General features: G+C 41.7%; 1 pseudogene; it reads left to right on the top strand.

Annotated features, from left to right (window-relative positions):
- Window positions 1–851: 851 nt before the first annotated feature.
- On the top strand, window positions 852–6552 carry LOC136513050 (TATA box-binding protein-associated factor RNA polymerase I subunit B-like; annotated as a pseudogene).
- Window positions 6553–19627: the final 13075 nt, after the last annotated feature.

The raw sequence follows: 19627 nt of genomic DNA, 5'->3' as shown, positions 1-19627 counted from the left end.
TACTGTGGACTGTGGAGGATAGCTGAGCATGCTTTCACTATATTTGAATTTCAATTTTATCATTTGCCAAAAGTGTCGGTTTCCTTGTTTTGTTTTTTTTCCCTCGAAAAACGCAGGGGAGCTGCGCAGCATTATATTAAGAAGTGAACAAAGGGAAAGAACCCATACAACACACCCCAGGCCAGCCAAAAGGCAAGCCCACACACTCGCACCAACTCACACCAACTCACACAAAACTCCTCCAAACTCTCTGGTCCTTAGGATATAAGCGTGCCCGTGTCTGTTTCAAAGGGCGACCAACAGCAGCACTAGGATCTTAACTTTCTGAATGGGGGGCAGTCAGGAGGGAAATTCCTTGAGCCCCAGCCAACGACCATACTTTTCGCTCTTCTTCAAGCAACGATCAGAGTTATTGCAATATCAGGGGCTGCTCCATCAAAAACGCACCTGTTGTGATGAGTCCATACTGTCCATGCTCCAAGAATTATGAGAGAATTGATTCCTTGCATTGGTATGTCACTAGTAGCACTACTCACTCTATCCCACCAATCTAGAAAAGAGAGTTCAGTGGGCTGAGGGGAGAGGGATTGCAGGCCAACTTGTGACAGGAAACGGAACCAGAACTCTCTTGTGAAGACACAACCAATGAGGAGATGATCAATGGTTTCGGCAGCTTGGTCACACAATGGACAGCGCTCAGGATGAGGGAGACCCCAGCGAGCTAAATGATCTGCTGTCCAACATCTATTATGAGCAACCAACCACAGAAAGAAACGACATTTGGGCAGGTGCCCAAGTCTTCCAAATTTTTTCCCATGGCCCGAAAAGAATAGATCCCAAAAATAGGCCCTCATAAACTGATTTAGCAGAATATTGACCATTTGAAGCAAGTCGCAATACGTGCCTATCTTCCATTTCAGGCTGCAGCTCAAAGTCAGATAAGAGGTCCCATAGGAGGAGATACTTGAATCTTTTATTGGCAATTGGAATCTGTGTCTGTAACACACCTTTTTTTCCAGGTAAAATAACTCTAAATTTGTGCACCTTCTTCAGGTGAAAACATGGATTACAACCTTGGTGGCACCTCCCCCGATCCCTATGGTGGCGGTGGTGGAAGCATCCACCTAGTGTGTGATCATTGCAGCACCAGTGACAACTACAACACCGACGACGCTGATGATGGCCAATTCACGTGCCGTACGTGCTCTGCTGTGCACACCACACAGGCAACTGCTGCTGACCCTCATGATTTACCTGTCACTGGCAACATCTCTGTCCGCCGTGTTGCCACCCAGCCCACCCCCAAGCTTGGTGCCCGCACACCCGCCCCCTACCCAAGGACCCCTCAGGTTGCTCCCGTGCCTGCTGCTGCCGCTTTTGACGACTTCATGGAGCTGAGTGAGCCGCGGGACTTTGCTCCTGGATCTGGAACGTGGGGGGAGCCCGAGGATTTGGCAGTGAGAGTCCGCTGGCGCTATGTACGGGGTCTCCAGGTGATCCTGCAGCGGCAGCTGGAGGTGCTGGTGGAGCGGCACCAGGTAGGTGCGTTTGTGTGTGCTGTCGCCGGCATTGTCTGGGTGCAGTTGGTTGCTGCATCCAGGGTGTTTGACGGAATTTGGGCGCGCCAGGTGCTCGAGGACCACAAGGCCGCGGGGAGAAAGAATTGTTCTGGCAGCGGAGGTGAGCCGTTATGCTAGCCCTTGTTAGTCATTGGCATCGGAAGAACTGAACAGACTCTGACATACATCTATCTCTTGTTGCAGATAACAAGAAACCTGATGAGGTGAAGTATGAATCGGATGATGAAATGTTGCTGCAACGAAAAGACAGGCGCAAGGTGGAGTTTGCCTTTTTGCGCTCGTTGAGGATGGTGCTGCCAGTGTACTCAACGTTGGCTGTTTGTTTCTTGGCCTGTCATATTGCCCGTGAAACCATCCTGCCAAGCGACATTTACAGGTGGGCAATGGAGGGGAATATCCCTTATGTGGCTGCATTTACCGAAGTAGACAGGTTCCTTGGTAGCTCTTTCCAAGACTGCCCTTTGGATGGAAGGCAGCTTTTCAGGCCGGTGCGAGTTATCGGAGCATGGCAACTGGAAGCTGCAGCTGGATCCATAGCACAAAAAGTAGGCTTGAGGCTTCCTTCAGTTAACTTCTATGCAATTGCTCAACGTTGTTTGAAGGACTTGTTACTGCCTATAGATAGAATCCTCCCCCACGCATGCCGAATTTATGAGTGGGCAATGCCTGCAGAATTATGGTTGTCTAGTAATCCTGCTAGAGTCCCTACACGGGTTTGTGTGATGGCTATCCTAATTGTGGCCCTACGACTTCTTTATAACATCAACGGTCAAGGGATATGGGAGGTGTGTTTGTCACATTTGATTACCTTTCTTCAAAACATCTTAGGTCCTTGATAAATGCATATGTCCTGAATTTACCTTTCTTTGCAGAAGATTTGTGAGGAAGGAAGAAACCCAAGTGAATCTTCACCATGATACAAATTCATCAACTTCCAGGAAGCTTGAGGTTAGTAACAGTGAGGAGTTTGGCACAAGAGAACTGTTGTGTGCTATTGCAGCTGCCTATGATAAAATCAATACGACACATGGTAAATTTGAATTTCATTGCCTTGTCTACACACTGAGAGAATTATCTATTTGGCACTAAAACAAATCAGTCTTTCATATTTGGCACTTCGAAAATTTAAACTTTCTTATCTAGCATCAAGTTGAAATTTTCTTTCGTAAATAGCACTACCGTCCATTTAGGACACTAACGGTGTCAAGTGGTTGGTAAAATGACATGAACTGCCCTTCTACTATTCTCTGACAAGCGGGCCCCACAGGGCATCTTCCTTTCTTCCCTAGAGTCCCCTACGAAGTCGAAGCCCCACGCACAGATGCCCGCCGCCACGAGTCCGCGGCCATGCTGTCACACGTGCCTGCGCCGCACGCACCCGGACCCACGCCCTTGCCCTGTGCAGCAGCCCGTCGAGATACCGCTGGCGCAACCCTGCTGCTCTCCCTCTCCCTTGTGGTTATACCAATGCTCGTCCGCGCCATGCGCTCGCCATTGCCGCGCTCGAGCTCCGCCATCGCGTTCACAGCTGCTCGCACGGCCACAACCATCTCCGACGCCACCACCCCAGGCCGCGGCTCGTCGAGCAGCCTCACTAGCCTGCGGTGGCGGCTCATGCCACAGGGCCCCCCTCCCCATGCCGCGGCTCGTCCAGCAGAGGACGGGGCGCGGCCTCCCGCGGGGTGGCCTGCTCGCGCTCCGGCCATGGAGCCAGGGCGGCCTCGCACAACCGGGGGAGAAGCTCGCTGGAGCGCTCGGCCGACGGGGAAGAAGGTCGCGGGATCTGGGGACTCTGCCAAATTTCAGTCTTCTGTAACAAAGGGGTATGTTGGACATAGGGAGAAAAAACTGACAAGGTCAAACCAGTCAACTAACAAATGACCAGTGAAAATGGACGGCAGTGCCATTTAGAAAGGAAATTTCAACTTGGTGCCTGATAAGAAAGTTCAAATTTTCGAGTGCCAAATACGGAAGACTGATTTGTATCAGTGCCAAATAGATAATTCTCTCCTACACATTATGTTTATCTTGTAGTACATATGGTAGTTTGTGGCATGCTTATGCTGACTGTGTCGGTAGTTTATATTCAACTTGCTATACACTATACTAAATGTAAGAATTGTCGATTGCATATTTCACATCTGTTGAATCCAAGACTGTAACATATGGTTTTTTCTGTCAATCATTCTGTGTTTCAAAACTTAACAAAATGTGCATAACTGTCCTACACTACATGATTATTAACTCCTCTAGTAATACCCTAACATAAAGCAATTAGCATCAACTTTTGCCATGCACAAACAGGGCAAACTGATTTAGAACATTGAACCACTTTGCCATGTTCTTCAATTAAGACACAGTTTTACCTTTGTCTTTTTTTTTCTTTCTAAAGAGGTTGAGTAACTTTGTTTCAGCATTGGAATGCGAAGTGCAAGAATCTTTCTATGGTTTTGAGTTACAGAAAGTAGAACTTTGCAAAGTCAATAAGATGCTACTTCATGAATAAAATAATATGGGACTTGGAGAAGGCTTATGACAAGATACCAAGAAATGTTATGTGGTGGTCTTTGGACAAACATAAAGTCCATCAAAGTACGTGACCCTCATCAAGGACATGTACAACAATGTTGTGACTAGTGTTCGAACAAACGATGGTAACACAGATTACTTCCCTGATTAAAATTGGACTTCATCAAGGGTCAGTCTTAAGCCCTGTATCTCTTTGCCTTGGTAATGGATAAGGTTACCAGGAACATACAAGGAGATATCCCTTGGTGTATGTTGTTCGCTGATGATGTAGTGTTAGTGGACAAAAGACAGGCGGGAGTAAATAGGAAACTAGAGTTATGGCGGTAGACCCTTGAGTCTAAAGATTTTAGATTGAGCAAAACTAAAACCGAATACATGAGATGCGACTTTGGCGGAGCTGTACACAGGAGGAGGGAGATGTGAGTTTGGAAAGGTCAACTAGTGCCAAAGAAGGATACCTTTCGGTATCTGGGATCGATGCTACAGAGGGATGGAGATATTGATGCGGACGTTAGCCATAGAATCAAAGCAGGGTGGATCAATGTGGCGACAAGCTTCTAGCATTCTCTAGTGACAAGAGGGTACCACAAAAGCTAAAAGGCAAGTTCTATAGAACGGCGATTAGACTGGCTATGTTGTATGGAGCAGAATGTTGGCCTACAAAGATTCGACATGTTCAACGACTGAGTGTTGCAGAAATACGTATGTTGTGATAGATTTGCTGTTACACAAGAATGGACCGAGTTCAGAACGATGATATACGTGATCGCCTAGAGGTAGCACCAATTGAAGAAAAGTTTGTTCAACATCGGTTGAGATGGTTTGACCATATCCAAAGAAGACCTCCAGAGGCACCAGTGCATTGTGGAGTCCTAAGCCAAACTAATAATATGAGGAGAGGTTGAGGAAGACCGAAATTGACATGGGGGGAGACAATAAAAAGATATTTGAAAGCTTGAGATATACTTAAAGATTATGTTTGAACAGGAGTACCTAGAAAGCAGCTATTGAAGTGCCTCAACCGTGACTTGGGGATCTTGGTGGGTTTCAACTCTAGCCTACCCCAACTTACTTGGGACTGAAAGGCTATGTTGTTGTTGTTGTTGTTGATTTTTTTGTGAAAGATTATTACAAATAAACTACTGACTTCATTGTATTCTAGTCTATATTTGAATTGATATCTTTGATAAGAGTTTTCAAGGGTTGACTGGACATATTCTTGATCTTGGTTGACATTTTGCGTCTGGTGGGAATACTTCTTAATGGTAGGACACTGACTTGAAGTTTTCTTCTTTTGCAGACTACTCGTGTGATCTGCCCTCTTATCTCAAATACTGCAAGGAAGTTATTTTTACTGGGATTACATTTTCAGATGAAGAGAATCATCTTATAGAGATCTTTTGGGATATGTACAAAGCCAGAGAGGTACTGCACTTTGATTGGCAATATTGTTAATTCTTACCTATTTTCCTTTTGCATGAGGTGGATAAAATATCGTATATGTAACTGTTAAATTGTGCCCATTATGGATCAATCGCTTTCCCTTATCATACTCTTGCGCAGTTCTTCCTGTCCTTGCTAGGTAATTATGTAAGCTTTAAACGACTTGATAAGTGTAGCACATCAGGTAAATTTTACGGTAAACTATCTATAGAATACAAATTTAATCTCCATATTTGAAAAAAAGGGAAAAATAACGAGAGGAATGGAGTGGGGACTTCTATTTGCAGAACTTTGCGGCACTTGGTTATAAGCACAAATTGAGTTGGACCTTGAACCTTGAAATTTGTTTGGTGTAGGATCCTGGTTAGATTTTATTATGATAGCACCATTCTTGTTGGCTTGCACAAACTTTTTCGAACTGTAAATTATTTCGATGCTTATGGTGTTTCATTGCAGGATGATAATCCAAAAGATCATGTAAAATCCCAGTCTCAGTTCTGTTGAAGACATTCCAATTACAAATGGAGTGAAGAAGCTGCTACCGAGATGGAGCTTTTGTTGAAGCAAGTTCCTTTTCTGCATCTTCAGGTCATTGATGCAATGCAAATGCTCAAGTCAGAGATGCAAGATCATGGATTTCATTATTTGCCACCTAGGAAACCAAGGAAATCAGATGGTTATCTTCAGTTATAGGAGGAAGCGGTTAAGCGGTGGCTTTATTTATGTTGCACATGCTGATTATTACATGTTGCTACGTGCTTTTGCAAAGCTTGCAGAAATTGATATTCGTATCATGCATATTAGTGTGTTAAAACTTGAGAGGAGACTCGCATGTATTGAGGAGCGAATTGAGAGAAGCTTGAACACCTTACAGAACTTTTCTACTGGAACAGGAGATGAGCTAAGATCTGTATCTGACTGAAGTTCCTAGTGTAGTCTCATACTCTGCTAACATGATAAGTTTTGGCATCTTGAGAAACATAATTGTCCTTGAGCATTATGCCTCCCAGTACTGCTGTTTTTACGTATACAAGAATTTAGTTTCATGCACTTAACAATCCAGGAATACAATGTGATTTTTGAGTATTATTTGAATGTGTTTGTGTACTGATGTCACACAAAGGAATACCCCCTCCATTCCTTTTCTGGAAAAAAGAGTCACATTGTGTAGCTGTGGTTTCGAAGGGCTTCTTTCTGTGGCCTCTTGGCATTGGTAAGCAACCCGAGCACAAGAAGGGCAGGGCAGGATGTGGGTCTTTATTTGCTGAAGCAATATGTACCAAGAATTATGCTCCCCTTATTTAGAATTAACATAATTATGTCAGGGTCCTAATCAGTACTGTGGTGGATTCAGCAACAGTTCCAGTAGTAGACCTCATTGCTTGGCAGCAATGATACTTCGGGATCTGCAATCATGAGGCAGTTTGCCAGTTTCAGATTGGGAACTGGAGTGGCAAGAGGAAAATGGCTGGGAATCTGGGCTTTCAAAAAAAAAAGGCTGGAATCTGGACCACTGGTTGGGTGGCACAAACAGCAAAGAAAATGGGTGAACCTAACAAGTGAATTTGACAAACCTTTTCTGTTCTCTAGTTATGTTGCAAAATCAAATTTCAACATTAATTTGAAGACCATGGTGTTTACGTGATTTCTCAGAGATTGTTGGTGCAACCATTTTCTGAATCATTGGACAATAATAGTTCACTTGCATGCCTTCAATTGCACAATGATGATTTTGAATCTGAAACTAAACTTTGAGTTGACCAGAAAACATCACATTGCACTGAACGCTTATCTTACTATTACACTTTTGCATCTTGGGAAACAGAAACACAAATGTTGTCCTTGATGGATTGCAGAAGTTAGATGACTTTTTCCGTCCTATCTAGTAGCTACTCAGAAGACAATGAAATTGTTTGATGGTTCTCCCATTGGGTGCTTTTTTGACCTACTAACCTGCTATCTGATGTTTTCATTTTTGCTTCCATTTATGACATTGTCAGGGTTAAGACAATTGGTAGTGTCAAAGCTGCTGACAGAACTAAAAAATCCAGCAGAGGTTTTTTTTACTAATCCAGCAGAGGTTGTGGTGGAGTTTGATGCAGGCATGCAGCTCGAGGAACTAGATATAGGGGGCAGCGGGTCGGATCAGTTGCAGGTGGAGTAAAGAGCTGCCTATGGCAAATTGCATGCATATTGCGTAAAACTGAAACCCGCACCTGTACCTGCGGGTAAAATTTTAAACTTGCACCCTCACATGTTGGGTACGATATCCATGGGTACCTTCACCTGCGAATTAGATTATCACTACAATAAATGGAGTTCTTTGTATTTTTAGCATTAATGGGTGAGGCAACATACCTGCATCTATACCCATGGGTAGAATCTTATGCCCTGCCCACACCCAAGGGTGGAATTGCCTATGCCTTCTCATCTGTATTTGTTTGCTGTTGACTGAAGTGTATACAGCTTCCAATGGAATCAGCTTGATGTACCTTCCAACACTTGGTATAATTGAGCATGGTGATTGGGTCTAGATCTGGTGTGCGAGCTAGGCTGCTGCAGCCTCTTGCTGGCAACATCTGTTTTGTTCCAACTAGACATTGGACAGAGCTGCGGAGTACTTGAGATATAGGGCCTCCCGCAACTAGAGCTGACTGTTTCAAAGGTGACAAGAAATTGGTTGCACTAGAGATGTAGGCTTCAATGGTTAATGTTTGTATGTTTGTCTAGCAGGCTATTGCACCTTGAGGTGTCTATTTCTGGAGGCATCTTGAAGAGATGTTTATTCAAAGAGGCACATGTTTCACAACACTCCCCATTAATTGAATCTTCCTTTAAGATCAATGCAGGTGAAATTATGTAGCTTAAATTCCACAAAAACCCTATGGAAAAAATCTGAACAATATATTGTTGTGCCATTTGAACTCTTAAACCCAGTGGAAAAAATAAGAAGAAAATAGTGTAAGGCTATTCTGCAGCTGGCCACAGAATAACTTATTCTATGGCCACCTTGATTTACGATAATGTTTGTACCAATTTACGATAATGACAATACACATTTACGATACATGGGTTACTATAATTCAAGATGATACTTACCATAATAATATAGTAAATCACTTATAAGGGAGTTACCATAATCTTGTAAATTAGTATAGTAATTATCGTAACTCAAAGTGGCCACATAATAACTTGTTCTGCGGCCGGCTACAGAAGCACGTGTGTGTGTGTGTGTATATATATATATATATATATATATGTTATTGGTCAATTTAAACTTATACGGGTGAAAGAAAAACCATAAATGAGTTTAAAGAACAATAGGTGTGATTTGTAAATCACTGTCTTCCGTATCCCATTTAAAAGCCCCTGTGAGAATTTTTTTTAGAGATACAACATGTAATATCAAAACCCCTCCAAAACACCTGTAAAACTCAATAGAAAAGTCAGGAGAAAATGATACAACATATATTTTTATTACCTCATTGTAAACTCACATGAGAAAACCTTAACAGGAAAACTCATAAATAAGTTTAGAGAATAATAGTATGATATGTAGATCACAATGGGAATAACATCCTCTAAAACCCAATGGAAAAAATATGAGGAGGGATGTACGTCTTTGATATCCTCTCAAAAACCTCTTTGGGAAAAATAGAAGATATGACATACTAGATATCTAGAATATCCCCTTTAAAAACCCCGATGAGAAAATAGGATATATAGCACATTCTTGTATTGATATTACCTCATTAAAAATCTTTTATGAGAAAACTTTGTGCGGAAGGAAAATCTATAGAGGAAAAAGACTTTTTAGGGGAAGCCGGAGCTTCATCATATACTAGCCATGAGTAAGTTACAATCAGAGATTACAATATTCCCTAGACCTGGTGGGGTTAAGAGCCACTCCTCCACCTGATGATCACGGAAAACTAACCAAGCACACTCATGAGCTAACCTATTACATTTTCGTCTAATGAAAGTTAAATCAAAGGCTTCGAAACTCCGGCTCAGAGCATCCATCTCTTTCAGAAGGGAATCAATTTCTGATTTTTGACTAGTGCGGCTTGCCCATAGACTAGCAAGGACTTGGCAATCAGTCTCCAGCTTCCTGATGCCTCGCTCCCATGCCAATAAGAGGCCATCCCGACACGCCATAGCCTACGCAGCTAGCGCACTCAAGCAGTGTTCATACCAGACTGCTTTCCCGCCACAAGTTCTTCCATCTTGATCACGAAGTACCACTCCTGATGCTTCAGTCCCGTCGCCGGCATAGAAGGAGGCATCAACGTTGCACTTGACCCATCCCAGCTCCGGTCTTTGCCAAGTCTGCTGAGAGCTTGTAGTTACAGCAACCTTCATCGGATGGCTCAATTGCCAAAGATCATAGGCCGTATCCGTCGCCCACTGGACTGCAACCTTCACCAGCACTCCTTGTTCACCATGTCGCCTCCTGTTCCGTGTCATCCACAGCGACCACGTCCGAAGATCATAGGCCGTATCCGTCGCCCACTGGACTGCAACCTTCACAGGCACTCCTTGTTCACCATGTTGCCTCCTGTTCCGTGTCATCCACAGCGACCACGTACTATACCACACAAGATGATTGCTGCATCCTTCGCTGTGATCACTCCGGGGTCAACTAGATCCCTTGCCCAGGTGAGGGCACTACTACGGAATGGACTTGTTGTCCTGGGCGGTAACGGCCTTTAGTCCCGGTTACCGCGCCGGGACAACGATCCCGGGACTAAAGGTGCCACCTTTAGTCCCGGGTCATCGAGCCGGGACTAAAGGCCCTCCAGTCGAGCAAACGTGGCTGCATCCTTTAGTCCCGGTTGGTAACTCCAACCGGGACTAAAGGTTCCTTTTCTTTTTCTTTTTTTTAATTTGTTTTCAGTTCAGTTACACGTATTTGTTTAATATATAATATATTTTTATGTACGTATTCTACGCTGCTAATATAAATACACGCACGCATATAATTACATCTAATTCTCATCTCGAGCATTATTATATTCGAATAAAGTATGAACCTATATATATTATAGATATATATATATATGTATATATACAACACTTTCATAATCTTGTTCTCGAAAATAACGATATCAATAAACATTTAATTTACATCATTTATTCCTTAGCATCAAAGTAGAACTCGCCGTTGGGATTTAGCACTTTTTCTAGAAGATATCCTGCTATTGACTCTTGAACTGCTTTCAGATGGTCTTTTTGCATGACCCTTCGTTTCAACCATTCAGTCTTGCATTTGAAATAAAAGGAAAAGTATTAATACATATATATATATTCATTTAAAAATAAATAAAAATTGATATATACGTACTCTGAGGATATCTTTAGGAGTTCTTCTTATGTGCGCAGTGATAAATTCACAAACGTAGTATCCACACAAGTTATTACCTGGTTCCTGCCGCAAACACCACTGTACGAGAAGAAGATTATTCTCATCATCTCACACGTAAATTGAAGTACGATATAGTAATTAAACACGTGGGGAAGTGTATATAGTACACCTTACTGGTATTTCAACTACATTAAGTGGTGCCTTGCAATCCTTGCGATGTTGTCAAATAAACTCTTTCCAAACCCTGTGCAACCAATAATGTACGATCGTTAATAAATTATGGCAAAGTCTATTCAATAATAGTTGTGCGCGAGAGATCGAAATTACCCCTGGATAATGTCTATCATATCTTGGTATAGTGCCCGCTCTTTTCTCAACGAGTCAAATATTACTAACCGACTTGAGTTTAACTCAATGACAATGAGTATCCAGTGAAACCTGCATTGGTTTATACACACACGTACATGCATATAAGTTGTATTGATATTACATAAAATGTGTAGACTACATTATTATTAACACTTACTCAAAGTTGTACAGGAAAAGTATTGTTGTCTTGTCGTGCTGCTTCACGAAGAACATCATGATATTCTCCTGTGCTTCAGATACCCACCGCTCCTTGACAATAATACCGGTTTTGAATACGATATAAGGATCAATGAAGCCAACACTGGTGTCTTGTATTCTTTGGAGCTCTGACATCTGGAATCTGTATATAAATATAAGTTACATGTGAGGATAATTATATACACGTACGCATGGAAGTGAGTTTATTAAATAAAAGTAAGAATCACTTACAAACAAAAGGAGCTAATGATTGATTTGTCCAGAGCGTCTAAGTGGAATAGTTGATGCAATTCTTCGAAACTAATATGTAAGATGTCATCGCCACGGAAGTAATGATGGTCTCTAAATCTGACAAAGATCCACTACTCACTCCTGCCACACGTCTGCATGTACCACTTGTTGAGCAAGTACATTTGCGTATCCAATTCATTCAGAGCCGCAGGGTTGTACAGACTTTTACCATATTTATAAGTCTTCCAGGTATCAACTTCCTGGTTCTGGATTGGAGCTTTGCCTGTCAATTGATCCAAGGTTAAACCAGTATCTTTAAAAAAAGCATTAAGGGCTTAAACCGATACTTCTCCAGAGTTGTCTGATCGATAGACTTCTATGTTGGAACCATATTCATTAGCAACAACAAGATTTTGCATTGGTTGCTTCTGTTGTCCGAGCTGTGGGACATCCTTTCCTGATGCTCTTTTCCTTTTCTTACCTGCATCATGTGACTTCACGAGGGAGCGGTCATAGTCTGATAGTGGCGAAGGCTTATGAAGTTCAATCATCTTTTTCTTGTGAGCATCGACCTTCTGCCTCAGCACCTCTCGTGGTAGGTAAAAGTATGGCTTCTCCTTAAGCTTCGCTTGACTCTTGTTTTTGGTATCTATAAAAAATCTTTCATTTTTTTGTCTTCTTCAGCTGCTATTTGCTCATCAGTCTTTTCAGGAAGTATTTCTTGAGAAATAACTCTTTTTCTCGGGGTCTTCTTTGCCGCCGGGACCTTAGACGTCTTTGTAGTGCGTCGCTGTGGAGGGGGTGGGGGCGGTGTTGGAGACCGGCGTGGAGGCGATGTGGCCGGTGTTGGTGGAGATCGGCGTGGAGGCATTGGAGATCGTTGTGGAGGCGGTGGGGTCGGTGTAGGAGTTGGAGATCGTTGTGGAGGTGATGGGGCCGGTGTAGGAGTTGGCGATCGCCGTGGGGATGAAGTCGTCTCGCCCCCCGCGACGCTGTGATGAGATAGGGAATGAATGATTAGGCTAGGCTGGGGGGAGACCCTGCTACAAAAACAAGTTGTGTGTCAATTATTTTTGAAGCCAATAGAAAATTAATGGAAAATAATATTTCATTCACTTTCATTCGTACCTAGGGTGAGGTAGGGGAAGCGGTGGCACCCCAGGAATGATGATGAAGCGTTTGCGCCATTGAATAAATGTCTTCTCTGCTTCTCCTAGTGTCTTCTCCCCATCACCGCCTTCAATGTCAAGAGGAACATTGTTGTAACCTTTGAGCACTCTATCGACCGAGACGCTAGCATATCCAGGTTGAATAACTGACCCATGGATTCTTGGTGTCTTCGTTCGGTCTATTGGAGATACAACCCCGACAACCACCATGATTGATGCATTATTACCATCTGGAATGTGCAGCTCACATGTTGTTAGAGGCTCGGTAATGTCATCAACAAGGAAGCGCAACCCAGCGTCATCTTGAATAACTGGCAGCTCCGTAGAAGCACAACTGCTTTTCATCTGACCAACGGGGCTAATGGTGACTCCCGGCATTGATTGCGATTGCATTTGACTCATTGCTAGCTGCACTTGCCTCTTGATCTCCTCCTGCATTCTTGCCTCAAGAGATTTTTCTCGTTCACGTGATTCAAGCAATGCTTGTCGTGACTCATCAACAAATTGCTCTAATGCACGGATTCGTTCTGCCTCCTCATCCTTCTTTCTCTGGCGGTTTCTGTAGGTATCCTTGTCTGCTAGGAATGCGTGTAGCCACGGAACCGCCCCATAGCCTCTTGTTCGACCACCGTGTTCAGGATTCTCTAGGGCATATGTCAATTCATCCTTCTCTCCGTTGGGCTTGAAAACACTACTATCAGCTTTTCTCCTAGCACGAGCTAGTCTCTGTGTTGCTCTCTCAATTTTTTGGCTGAAAATTAGCTTGCCAGTGTCTGGGTCTAGGCTTCCCCCATGAGCGTAGAACCAATTCTTCGCGCGTTGAGGTCAGTTCTTCTCTATTGTTTCAGGTATGATTCCCTTGGTAGTAATCTCTGCTTCTAGGTTCTGCCACTTGGAAATAGCACTCCTATAACCACCTGATCCCATGCGATGATGGTATTGCTTCTGTCGGGCATTCTGTCGATTCCTCATCACATGTTCCTCACTGTCTTGAGATGTCTTGTATTCTACGAAGGCATCCCAATGAGACTCCAACTTGACAAACGTCTTAGCATTGAAATTCGGCGTAGCATTCTTCAAGATAAACTTTTTATACAATGTCTTCTTTCAACTCTGGAACAATGTTGCCATCTTCTTCATTGTCCAATCCCTCACTAGCTCCTTCAAAGCATCATCTGCTTGTAATGTGAAATGTTGAGTGATATCTCTCCAAGCTAGATTCTTGTCACGATCAGATACAAAACTAACATTAGGAGCGGATATCTTCTGCTTCCATTCACGAGCACTAACTGGGATCCTATCCCTTATAATGAACCCACATTGATTGGCATATGTCTGAGCATGTGGTCCCAATGGTTTGCCAGTGTCGGTATCGAATTCTGATATTATGGAACGGCCCTCTAATGGCTTTTTTGGCCCTTGGACTTTCCTACTTTTGTCGGTGGTTGATGTAGATCCAGAGACTGGCTACATGAGTAGAAACACAATGATTAACAACAAATATACGTACGCATGCATCTATAAGAGATGATAGATAATCGAATATACCTCGCCAGTATTTTCTTGCGCGACAATTTGTTGATCTTCAACCACCGGCATATTCAGGATATCCTCATAATCAGCAAAGTACTGACTCGTGTCATCTACATCCATATTGGTGCCGGCGTTGATAATATCCGCCATTATGTCATCACTCAAGTTATCATCCGGAGCAGCCATTTGTATCTTCAAGATAACACATAGATAGAATTACTATGGTACATAACATAAGTACATGTGATAACACATATAGAATTACTAAATCCAATTAAATATAATAACACATAATATTTCATAAGGATAAACAATAATAAGGTATAGGCTTTGGAATCGAATGAAAAACACTTTCGATCCAAAAACATGGAAATAAGTACATGTATATATATACACATATAATGATACAATATATTTTCTCTCTCTCTCACCATATAGAAATAAGTGCATATGTCTATATCTCTAGATATGCATGTGATACACATAGAATGTCTCTCTAGATACAATTTTCTCTCTCTCTCAACACATGAAAATAAGTACATGTATATATACATATAGAAATAATTAAGTACATATGTATACATATAGAATCTCTCTCTAGATATAATATATATAGAGAGAGATATATAGAATATATAATTACTCAATCCAATTAAATAAATCTAACATGAAATTAGATAAACTAGTAATAGATAATACATTTTAATCTAACATATATCAAAAACTATAATAAAAAACTATCTAAAAAACTATCTAAATAAAATACTAATTAAATTTTAATACATTTAATCTAATATATCAAAAACTACCTAAGAAATAACTAAAAAACTAACAATAATAAACTACTAATTAAAATTTAATATATTTTAATCTAACATACAGCCAAGACTTTGTAAAAAAAATCTAAAAAGCATGGCCGATCGAGAGCATGCAGCAGATCAAGCAGTACTCGACGAAGGCCGTACGGTGGGCGCGCGGGAAGCGTCGGCGACAGAGGGTGTGGTCGGGTGCGGCGGCGGAGACGGGATGCGGCGTTGTGGGCTGGGAGAATGGCGCGGCCGGGCGGGGGTAGACGACGGCGGCGCGGCAGAGACGAGCTCGACGACGGCGGATGGCGCGGCCGGGCGAGGCTAAGCGACAGAGGCGAGATCGAAGATGAATAGAACAGACGTTCGATATATATAGGCCGGGACCCTTTAGTCCCGGCTTGTAACACCAGCCGAGACTAAAGGATATTTCGTCCCGGCTGGTAAGACCAACTTGGACTAAAGGGTTGGACCTTTAGTCCCGGCTGGTGTTTCCAGCCAGGACTAAAGGTGTTTTTGGGCGGGCACCGAAATTGCAGCCAACCCTTTAGTCCCGGTTCTTGGTCTGGGCTGGGACTGAAGGCCTGAAAATTTTGGCAACCCGCCAGCTTAATTGGAAAGGCCTGGGATTTTGATTTTGTTTAATACTAGGTTAATCAATTAATTTCATAGCAACTTCAATACTTTGCAATATTTATTTTAAAAAATACTATTGATTAACTAATTATTTATTGTAAATAGAAAAATTTTGTAACCTAAAGTTTTTAATTTCTTTTATGAATATAGAATATAAATGCTACTAATACTAAGTATTTTGTTAATGCAAAAATATATTTGTAACTTAAAATTAATAAAACTAATATTATTCGATAGGAAATTTATTATCACATTATTGTAACGTCAATGTTTCAATTTTGTCTCAGTTTTTTACCAAAATTGACTAGAAAATTTTTGTTGAACCTATAAAAATAAAGAAAATGTAGTATTTTTTATTTTACAACTTTCTCAAATGAAAAAATGGCCTATATAAGGATTGTAGATATTGATGAGCTTAACAAACTTGGTATTCAAAACTTTTCAATTTGAGACAATCTAGGGTGCCCGAAAACTAGTTTGTAGGCTGTTGAAATTTAAAAATCATAAATTTGAAACCGTCCAAACTTTCTCAAATGGAAAGTTGACCAAAACAACAATTGTAGATCTTTTTGAGTTTAACAAACTTGGTATTCAAAACTTTTCAATTTGAAGTCATTTAGAGTTCATAATACTAGAGTCAAAGTGTTGTTTTTTCATTTGACCAAATTTGACTTGGTCAAACTTGCTCAAATGAGACACTAAATGACCTCAGATGAAAAAACTCTGAATACCAAGTTTGATCATCTCAGCAAGATCTACAATTGTTACATAGCTCATTTTCCCATTTGAGAAATTTTTATCAAACACTAGTCACAACTTCTTGAATCTCATATAGACTTTCTAAAACTATGTCACACACTTGTGAAATTTGAACTACATTTTATTCAAGCTTTCTCAAATGAAAAAATGGCCTATATAAGGATTGTAGATATTGATGAGCTTAACAAACTTGGTATTCAAAACTTTTCAATTTGAGACAATCTAGGGTCCCGAAAACTAGTTTGTAGGCGTTGAAATTTAAAAATCACAAATTTGAACCGTCCAAACTTTCTCAAATGGAAAGTTGATCCAAAACAACAATTGTAGATCTTTTTTAGTTTAACAAACTTGGTCAAACTTGCTCAAATGAGACACTAAATGACCTCAGATGAAAAAACAATTGTGAAGTCATAACATATTACATAATATCCGTCTCTAAAACATAATATATTAAACATGCATCGTTGTATCATGCGGGCACAACAGTGAATTTCTTCTTGACGTATGACCCTTGGTTATGATCTTGTCGTAACCATGGAGTGTCTTCATCATTTAACATGATGCTTGGAATCTTTCTTCACTATGAAGGGTGGAATTCGGATATTTCTTTCGTAATCTTCTGACATGTCTGACTTGTCTTCAATTCCCACTATATTTATTTTCCCAGAAAGAACTATGTGGCGCTTTGGCTCATTGATCATTGAGTTGATGTCTTCGTTTTTTCCTCTCTTTGATTTTGTAGACATGTCTTTCACATAGAACACCTGACTCACATCGGCAGCAAGGACGAATGGTTCGTCTTTGTACCCAATATTGTTGAGGTCCACTGTTGTCATTCCATACTCTTTGTCGACTGTTACCCCTCCTCCGGTCAGCTTCACCCATTGGCACCAGAACAAAGGGACTTTAAAATTAGGTGCGTAGTCTAGTTCCCATATATCTTCTATGCGGCCATAATATGTTTGTATATTCCCATTTGGAATCTGTGCCATCTATGCGAACACCACTATTTTGATTGGTGCTCCTTTTATCTTGGGCAACTGTGTAAAATGTATTCCCATTTATCTCGTACCCTTGGTACATGAGGATATGCCATGATGGTTGCCTAGCCAATAAATACAGTTGCTCATCAATATTGTCATCGCCTTGACATTCTTTTCGCAACCAACCACTGAAACTTTCCATGTGCTGACGCCTAATCCAAGCTTCAGTCTTCCCTGGAAACTTGGATCGTAAGAACTCCTTATGTATCTCGATGTACGGATGCACCAATGATGAGTTCTGAAGAACTGTGTAGTGTGCTTTATTGAAATAATCGTCTTCCATGCCAATATATGTTTTCTTCCCTAAAGTTCCTTTACCACTGAGTCTCCCCTCGTGTCGCGATTCGGGAACGCCAATCGGGGCAAGGTCAGGAATAAAGTCAACATAGAACTCAATGACCTCCTCTGTTCCATAGCCCTGGGCGATGCTTCCTTCAGGCTTAGAATGGACTTTCACATATTTCTTCAAGACTCCCATAAACCTCTCGAAGGGGAACATGTTATGTAAGAACACAGGTCCAAGAATACTAATCTCCTTCACCAAATGAACTAGGAGGTGTGTCATGATATTAAAGAAGGATGGAGGGAACACCAACTCAAAGCTGACAAGACATTGAACCACATCATTCTGTAGAGTAGCTAGTTCCACTAGATTGATTGCCTTCTGAGAAATTGCATTGAGGAATGCACATAGCTTCACGGTGGCTAGACGTACATGTGGAGGTAGAATTCCTCTTAAAGCAACTAGAAGCAATTGCTGTCATAAGCACATGGCAGTCGTGGGACTTTAAGTTTAGGAATTTCTTATCTAGCACATTTATTATACCCTTTATATTGGAGGAGAATCCCGATAGGACCTTGATGCTGCTTAGACATTCGAACATGCTGTCCCTCTCTTCTTTGCTAAGCGTGTAGCTAGCAGGACTTAAGTAATGACGTCCATCATCTGTCTTCTCTGGATGAAGGTTGTCTCGTTCTTTCATGCCCTGCAAGTCCTGACGTGCTTCAAGTGAATCCTTTGGCTTCCCGTACACACCCATGAATCCTAACAGGTTCACACAAAGATTCTTTGTCAGGTGCATCACGTCGATTGCGTTGCGGACCTCTAGGACTTGCCAATAGGGTAGCTCCCAAAAGATGGACTTCTTCTTCCACATGGGTGCGTGCCCCTTAGCATCTTTGGGAATAGATTCGCTGCCTTGTCCCTTTCCAAATACTACTTTCACATCCTTGACCATTGCGAGTACATCTTCCCCGATTCGGTTATGAGGCTTCTTCCGGTGGTCTGGCTTACCTTTAAAATGCTTACCTTTCTTTCTTACTTGGTGATTCAAAGGAAGGAATCGACGATGGCCAAGGTACACTGACCTTTCGACATCTTTTCAAATATATACTGTCAAGGTCATCAAAACAATGTGTGCATGCATTATATCCTTTGTTTGTCTGACCTGAAAGATTACTTAAAGCAGGCCAATCATTGATTGTTACGAACAACATTGCTCGTAGGTCAAAGTGTTCTTGTTTGTACTCATCCCAGACACGTACACCTGGTTTGTTCCATAAAACTAGAAGTTCCTTCAACTAATGGCTTCAGATAGACATCAATGTCGTTGCCTAGGTTGCCTCGGACCTTGGATGAGGATCGGCATCATAATGAACTTCCGCTTCATGCATAACCATGGAGGAAGGTTGTAGATACATAGAGTAACTGGCCAAGTGCTATGACTAGTGCTCTGCTCCCCAAAAGGATTCATACCATCTGTACTTAAGGCGAACCTTAAGTTTCTAGCCTCATTTGCAAACTCTGGAAATTCCCTGTCTATCGCTCTCCACTGGGACCCATCAGCTGGGTGTCTCAGCATATTGTCTACCTTACGGTCTTCTTTATGCCACCGCAACAACTTTGCATGGTCTTTATTTCTAAACAAACGTTTTAAGCGTGATATTATAGGAGCATACCACATAA

Source organism: Miscanthus floridulus, chromosome 16 (assembly GCF_019320115.1).
Source record: "Miscanthus floridulus cultivar M001 chromosome 16, ASM1932011v1, whole genome shotgun sequence".
Lineage (NCBI taxonomy): Eukaryota > Viridiplantae > Streptophyta > Magnoliopsida > Poales > Poaceae > Miscanthus > Miscanthus floridulus.
The sequence above is the reverse complement of the archived record's forward strand: the minus strand, read 5'-3'. Positions and strand labels throughout refer to the sequence as shown.